General features: G+C 40.4%; 1 non-coding gene across 1 annotated transcript; it reads right to left on the minus strand.

Moving 5' to 3' along the window:
* Positions 1-548: 548 nt before the first annotated feature.
* LOC127124271 (small nucleolar RNA R71) lies at positions 549-655 on the minus strand. The gene has a single exon (XR_007803887.1). It is a non-coding gene; the product is annotated as a small nucleolar RNA R71 (small nucleolar RNA).
* Between the last annotated feature and the right edge of the window lie 8,086 nt (positions 656-8,741).

The raw sequence follows: 8,741 nt of genomic DNA on the forward strand, positions 1-8,741 counted from the left end.
GTCAAATTTCATTTTCCTGTTGTTATATCGTTTAGGCTTAGGTTATTTCCCGCCGGTCGATGCGAAGAACTCGCAGCACCGGAAGTTTAAGCTTAGTATACCCTCTGGTGGAACCTGAACGTTACGCTCGCGCACGTTTATTCTTTCATAGAATTAAGAGAGCTATGGCCGAAGATCAAAACCAAAGACCTCTTAAGGACTTCGCTCAACCATCTAACGAAGAACCTAGTTCTAGTATAGTAAACCCAATCATCCCAGCCAATAATTTTGAACTTAAACCATCCCTGTTACAACTAGTGCAACAGAGACAATTCGCGGGTCTCGCTACCGAGAACCCTAACCAACATTTAAAAGTATTTCTTCAATTAGCAGATACTTTTAAAACCAATGAAGCTTCTCCTGAGGCAATACGTTTAAGATTATTTCCTTTTCCCCTCAAAGATAAAGCTCTATCATGGTTAGATTCCCTTCCACCCAATTCCATTACGACTTGGGATAACCTTAGAAGAGTTTTTCTTGCTAGATATTTTCCCCCGAGTAAGACCGCCGTTCTTCGAAACCATATAACTAGATTTACCCAAAACCATGGATAATCGATGTTCGAAGTTTGGGAGAGATATAAAGAGTTAATACGAGCATGCCCACATCATGGCTTAGAAAATTGGTTAATCATTCAAACCTTTTATAATGGCCTTCATTATAACACAAAGATGACCATCGACGCTGCCGCAGGCGGTGCTCTGATGAACAAACCTTACCCTGAAGCTAGTGCCCTCATCGAAGACATGGCTCAAAACCATCAATCATGGGGAGTCGAACGAGCGACAGTTGAGAAGAAGGAAGCCCAAGGAGGAGTGCATGAACTAAGCTCTATAGACATGATGCAGGCTAAAATGGACGCATTAGCCCTTAAAGTCGAGCATATGTGCAGAAACCCGAATACTGTAGCCGCAGTTTCGTCGGATTGTAAGATATGTGGAACCCAAGGACACCAAACCGCAAAATGCAGTCTATTGAACGAAACCCACTCCGAGCAAGTGAACTACACCCAAGGGAACCCATATTCGAATACCTATAATCCTGGATGGAGGAATCACCCTAACTTCTCCTATAAAAACAATAACCCTATTCAAAATAATGCACCTCCGAGACCTAGTTATCAAGCCCCTAGATCAAATCAACCTATGCAACCTGTACCACCAAAGCCGAGCCTTGAGAAAATTATGGAAAATTTTATCACCGCTCAAACCCAACAAAACAAGGAGTTCATGAACCAAAACATTCATGTTAACGAATTGATTACTCAGTTAGGAACCAAGGTTGACCAAATAGTTACTCATACCAAGATGCTTGAAACCCAGATCTCTCAGGTAGCTTTAAACCAAGCCCCTCAGACTACACCTGGAGGACAATTCCCTGGACAACCTCAACAAAATCCGAGAGGACAAGCCAATGCCATTACCCTACGAAGTGGGAACGCTTATGATGAGCCACCAAACCCAAGATTAAGTGAACCCGAAACTTCTAAGGAATGTACCAAACCCCCGGACGAAGTAAAGGAACCAGAGGAATCTGAAAACCAGGAAGGTCGAGATAAAGGAGAAGAACCTAAAGATAAAATTTACGTACCGCCCCCACCATATAAACCACCTATACCATATCCCAAAGACTCAAACAAACCCAGATCAATAAACAGTACCAAAAATTTATTAAAGTTATAGAAAAACTTCATGTAGAAATCCCTTTCACAGAAGCCATCACCCAAATACTTTCTTATGCAAAGTTTCTGAAAGGCATCCTTACCAACAAACGTAGACTTGACGATCCGAAGCCTTTGGAATGTAATGCTATTTCCGAGGACAAATTAGCAAAGAAAGATAAAGATCCTGGAAACTTCTCCATTCCTTGCCTTTTGGGTAATCATGTCATCGAAAAAGCTTTTATAGACTTAGGAGCTATTGTGAGTTTAATGCCTTTAGCAGTTTGTGAGAGATTAAACTTAGGAGAATTACAACCCACTAAGATGTCACTTCAGTTAGCCGATAGATCTGTCAAATATCCGATAGGCATTTTAGAAGATGTTCCTGTTAGGATAGGTCAACTATTTATCCCTACTGATTTTGTCGTCATGGACATCAAAGAAGATAATGATATACCAATTCTTCTAGGTAGACCATTCTTATCGACTGCAGGAGCCATAATAGATGTCAAGAAAGGAAAGTTGACATTTGAGGTAGGTGACGAGAAAATAGAATTTATACTTTCGAAATTTCTTATGGCACCTGTGATGGGAGACTCGTGTTATGCCTTAGATATCATTGATGAATGTGTTAGAGAATTAGAACAAAAAGAAATTATAGAAATTATTAAGTTACCATCAACCCCCATAAAGGAAGATGATGACTTTAAAGAACCTTACATCGATGATAACCTTTACGAATGTTTATCCCTTACTCCAGATCCTATGCCATGCCCTAAGAAACCAACCTTAGAACTTAAGGAACTGCCTAAGAACCTGAGATACGAGTTCCTCGATGAAAAGATGAACCGCCCAGTTATAGTCAGTGCTACCTTGAGCCAAGAGGAGACGAACCAACTTTTAGACGTTTTACAAAGATATCCGTCAGCCTTAGGATATAATATCTCTGACCTGAAAGGTATAAGCCCATCCGTATGCATGCATCGGATTTCGCTCGAAGAAGATTCAAAACTCTCTAGGGAGCATCAAAGAAGAATAAACCCTATAATGAGTGATGTTGTTAAGAAGGAAGTTCTTAAGTTACTTGAGGCAGGTATCATCTACCAGATTTCGGATAGTAAGTGGGTGAGCCCTGTGCATGTAGTACCTAAAAAGGGAGGCATCACAGTCGTGCAAAACAATAAAGGCGAACATGTAGCAAAATGTTTAGAAGGAGGATGGCGGATGTGTATAGATTATAGAAAATTAAATAAAGCAACTAGGAAGGACCATTTCCCTTTACCGTTTATAGACCAGATGTTGGAGCGTCTAGCCAGACACTCTTACTTCTGTTATTTAGATGGATACTCTGGATTCTTCCAAATACCGATTCACCCCGAAGATCAAGAAAAAACTACCTTTACATGCCCTTATGGAACTTTTGCCTACAGACGAATGTCGTTCGGCCTCTGTAACGCCCCAGCTACTTTCCAACGCTGCATGATGTCAATCTTTGCAGATTACCTAGATGGTATCATGGAAGTGTTTATGGATGATTTCTCGGTTTGCGGATTCGATTTCCACAATTGTTTTGCTAACCTTGAGAAAATCCTGGAGAGATGCGTGGAGGTGAACCTCGTGCTAAATTGGGAAAAATGTCATTTCATGGTGACCGAAGGAATAGTTTTAGGACATATAGTTTCCGAAAAAGGTATTGTCGCATTACGCGAAAAACCGGCTGGAAAACAAGAAACAACAGAGCCGCCACCGTGCGTTATTTATCCCAAAAGAGGGAAAGGAAACGCTCAGAGTAAACCTGGAACGAACATGGTCTCGCGACCAGAGAGGATGGGTTCGGGAGTCGGTTATGCGAAGGGAAGGTATTAGCACCCCTACGCATTCGTAATACTCGACGGGATCCACGCACAAAAGGAAGGAAAATGGTTGCTAAAACACTGCTCACACACACACACACTGGCTGAAAGAGACACAAGAAAACAGACAAGGAAATGACTCGGCAGGATATCGCATCCTGGGCCTACTTAGTCTATCAGGCATAGACATCAGAGTCGAAGTAGTTCGGACTGGGGAACGACACATGCTCGCTAGGATGTCGCATCCTATGCATACGTATCTTCTCGGACGAGAGAAGAATCAGAGCATTCGTAGCTCGGCTGACACGCACACAAACAAACGAGACACACACAGGCAAACGTGGAGCCCGAATGCCAATCACTGGACTTACATCGGCATCCGAACCAACAAACACACACAGGAAACCAACTGCCAATCGCTGGACTTACGTCGGACTCCAACCAGAAAAGGAGAAACAACTCACACAAACAAAACAAAAGGGCGCCCGGAGAGATCAGCTCATCTCCTGCCTACGTACCTCATCTGGTATGAGGATCAGGGCGACGTAGTTCCCCTACGCAGGGAAAAAGGACTAGCCTAACCAGATAACAGAGGGAGACACAACACTAGGGAGACTACGACTCGAGCCTAGATGTTGTCATGCAAAGTCGTCCCTAAGTTAAGGTTTCTAGCTAACTTGCACAGGAAGCAAGCCTATCCTAAACATGACTTGCACAGGAAGCAAGCCACATCTAACCTAACTTGCACAGGAAGCAAGGGTCTCGATTGCAACGAGGGCAAGAGAAAGGGGAGGTCTCAATCGCAACGAGGGCGAGAGAAAAGAATTAGTGTTAGTTGTTAGTCAAACTCGACAAGACATCGCATCTCGTGCCTACGTATCTCATCTGGACATGAGAATCAGAGTTGCCGTAGTTCGGCTAAACTATTCCCATTGGTTTGTGTTTTTTAAGTGGATAACGTCACTGCACAATCTACCTGATGCTCGACCTTTGGAGACTTACTCACCTGTAGTAGAAGGAGTTAACGTATCCTTAAGAGGGGATGATGTTTGTTTGTGTTTTAGGAAAGCTCAAGCAAGAAAGGAAGTCCTAGACGAAGGAACCGTGCTACCTTAATTGACATGCAAACGAGACTACGCGGAGTCTATCAAACCTAGGGGATACAATCACACCACACAAGCACATACAGCATAAAATAAACACACCAACAAGGGGCTCAAACATCAAGGCTAGGTTTTAGTCGAGGGGTCATATCAACCTCAACAGACAAACCTCTGGAATGGGGTGAATGGTGCTCTTAACCTTGCCATTGAGGGGCTAAGGTGAAGCAGATGAAAGGAGACGAGGGTGTGCCTCATTGCTCTTATCCCTGGCCAGGGAGAGCATCTGACAAGAATGTGTGGGTTCAGAAAGTGGGAACCCTTCTACACATTTGATACTGACTCAACTGTACAATTGTACAAGATCTTGGGTTTTTACTCACTATGCATCAACACAGGTAGTGTGAGCAATGTGAGTGACACACAGACTAGCAGGGGATAGGTTGCTTATCCCTTGGGTTCTGCCAATTGCCTCTTCACTTAGGAGGACTTTGCATATGTACAGGGACAAATTAAACATACACAAACATTGCCTCTTAAGGAGGACTTCAGACAGTTGCCTGGCCAAGTAACAGGCCAGGTCTTCCAGACTACATGAAGATTAAGGGATTATACCTCAAAGCAAGTTGCTATTAAAGCAAAGCAAAGCAAGTTTAAAGAACTAAGCAACTAATGGTACCTGAAATAGTCAAACAGATCAGTACACAATTCAAGAATTAAAGCAACAGGAAGTAAGAATCAAAAGTTAAAACAAACAGACAAAAGAGCCAAGCACAAAGCTCAAGGCTTATGAGCCAAGCCACCTACAAAACGCACAAGTTAGTCAATGATATTCAAGTAAGCTCAATCAAAAAGAAATGGTCTCATTGGTCATTTGTAGCTTAACCTGAAAACAAGAACTCAAACATAAGCCACAGGACCACTAGGACAAGCCTAGGGTCAAAAATGAATGAGAAAGTCAAAACAGCAAGCAATGCCCAATCAAAATCAAATTCAAACATTTAGGAAGTAAACCCAATTGGTTTCATGTTCATATCATGCATCATCATCATTTCATAAGCAAAAGAAGTCAAAGCATGGCAAATGAAAGCTCATAGAAGTCAACAGCAAGACTTGCATCAAAAGTCAACTCAAACATTTCCAAAAATCACCAAATAAATCATGATCAATCCTAACACATAGCATGGTAAGCATGTCAAATTTCATCTCATTTGGACAAGTGGAAGGCAGTCAATGAAAATCAGAAAGTCAAAGCAATTTTGAACATGCTCAAAGAAGTCAACCAAACATACATCAACTTGGAAAAATCATAAATCAGAGATGGTGTATGATAAATGAATGGGACTAAAACCATGGCAAAGCTTAGGATGTCTAGTTATCTCATGTAAAATTTCATGTCCATCTAATAAAGTATGAGGATTTCACAAATGAAATGGCAACATGCATCACATAAGGTCAACATTTTAGTCCAACAGGGGAGAAAATCTCAAACAAATGGAAAATAGCACAAATAATTCCAAGAAAAATCATGTGCAAACAAGACATACAAGAGTAGGTTCATGCAAAATTTCACATCAATTGGAGGTCAGGAAGTATGTCAACAAAAATCATGAAATTGCATATCATTGGTGTGACACAAATTGTCACACCCTACTTCAAAAATTCATATCTTAACAACCAGATAAGATAAAATCATGAACTCTACATCAAAATAACCATGGATGAGTGTAGATTAACCACAAAAAATTTCAGGGTCATTGGATATATCCTCATCATTTCACAATGGTTTTGGCAAAAGGTATAAAATATGCATACATGTCAAGAAACCTAATGCCATTAAAAATCCAGCCATCCAAAAAATCATTAAAAATCATGATAAAATAGTAGACATCAAACAGGACATGATGCAAAAATTTTCATGAAATTTGGATTTGAAATGCACGAGTTATGATTTTTGTAAGATGAGGTATCAATTTGGAATAAATGAACAAAATAACATGGTTTACTAAGTCAACATGTTGACCAGTGGCATTTTTGTGAATATGACCCTCATTTACCAAAACGCTGCGCTTAGGGAGGGAAAACCAAATGTTCTGATTGGTTGTCACCAATAGAACAGTAACCTAACGCATGCCATACGTGAAAAATCAGGTTTCTGGAAAATAATTAGGGTTTCAACATAGCAACAGTAACTTCATCCCTTCCAATCAGCTCGAAAAATTTTTATGCCCAGAAATCAACAGCAAGCACATCAATGTGATCATCAGACAACACACAACACGAATATGACATCCATTTTCACTAAGTCATCCTAAGCAAAGCAAATCGAGCAAAAGCATGTTTTGAGCATAAAAATTAAAATCCAGATTTCTCATGCATAACTCAACCATTTCAAGTGATTCAAGGTTCATAATATTCAGCAAGGCAAGGGCTACACAAAACATGGCAACATTTTGAGAATAATAGAACTCGAAACCTTACTTGATTTGGAAGAAATGGAGGAGACAGTTGTTGTTTTGATGATACAAGCTCAAACAGGTGCTCCTTATGGTTGGAAATGATGAATACTTGAAGAAGTTCAGCTCAACAAACCCAAATCCAACTTAAATCAAAACTTGCCATGGAAATGTCTTGAAGAAACAGAACTCGAAAATGGACTTCCAGCTGGTGTTTTGTGCTTGAAAAGGCTCTCAAATGTTGGCCAGATGATGAAGCAAACAAGAATTGCTCGAGTGCTTTGGAGGTTTTGAGCAAAAAATGCAAAGATGTAAAAATGGAAAATGAGAGAGAATGAGAATTTTCTGTTCGATTGAGGCTGCAGCTAGGGTTCAATTGTGCAGAAAAGTTACTATATATTTGCTGTTTAACATTGCTAATGAAGGTGCTAAACATGTTTAACTTAAATGAAGCCAAATGCCAAATTGCTAAGTTTTAACCAAATGCACATGGAGGTGTAAGGTCTGTCCGAGTTTGGGCCTTGCACAAGTCACAAATGATGTTCCAAACAAATTCCAATTGGCCAAAATGTTTAAAAATGCCTAATTCAAAAAGTCAACTTTTCACTATTCTTGAAATTAATTAAGGCAAGTTCAAAAAGGCCATTTTGCATGGTAAGGTTTTGGTACATGAGGATGACATTTTTGGAAAGAGGGGATTAAATATGACTTGATGGAAAAAACCTCACCAATTTTGGCCAAATGGTTTGAGAGATATGGCCTTTTGAAGTTCAAGATTTTGTGAAAATGATTTGATCATATCTTGACAACCATACATGGGAATTGAGAGTTCTTGGACTTTTTGGAAATGGGAGAACAAGATCTTCAACTTTCATGTTGGGCAAAAATTCATTTGAAGCTTGTATCATAATGTAAGTTTGGGATCAAGAAGTTTCCATTTTTGGCAGTTAAAATTACAGGTCCGGTTTCTATTTTTGGAAATTTTCTGATTGGCTTCAAATTCTTCAATGATATTGTTTGTCATGATATATGAGGCCTATTGGGACATGAATAAACTCTCTCAAACCAAATCCATCCATCAAAACCATAGAATCAGCCACAGTTGACCAAGTTTGACTTTTCTAGGGTTTCTGACTGACTGTGCATGAACTGATGACTTCTGAACATCCAACCCTTGACTTAAACATTTAAAATGGACCTCCAAGTCATATGAACAAATTGGACCAACCCTAGGGCCTTGGCTCTTTGAGAAACACCCTTGCTTGCTTGGTTGACTGATCTCCTGATCAATTTGACCTAATTCTCTTGATTGGCTTGCACTTGAGGCAACTGGGACAATGCAATGCTATGCAGTGGACCATGATATGCTGTGACCTAATATGAGAATGTATGTACAATGATGGGTGCAAATTTGAGGTGCTACAGCTGCCCCTATTCAATCAGCTGGGAACCCGAACGGATGATAGCAATGGTTGTCAGACTTTCAGGGTAAACAGGGATTGAATACCAAAGAACCGTAGAAATTTGCACCGACAGGGATCCACCAAGGGAAACGTCCACTGGGATCTGATATTTTTTGTTTTTTTTTTGTTTTCAAAGGGTACGGCCACATCCAGACATCACAACGATGATG

The sequence above is a fragment of the Lathyrus oleraceus genome, chromosome 2 (assembly GCF_024323335.1).
Source record: "Lathyrus oleraceus cultivar Zhongwan6 chromosome 2, CAAS_Psat_ZW6_1.0, whole genome shotgun sequence".
Classification (NCBI taxonomy): domain Eukaryota; kingdom Viridiplantae; phylum Streptophyta; class Magnoliopsida; order Fabales; family Fabaceae; genus Lathyrus; species Lathyrus oleraceus.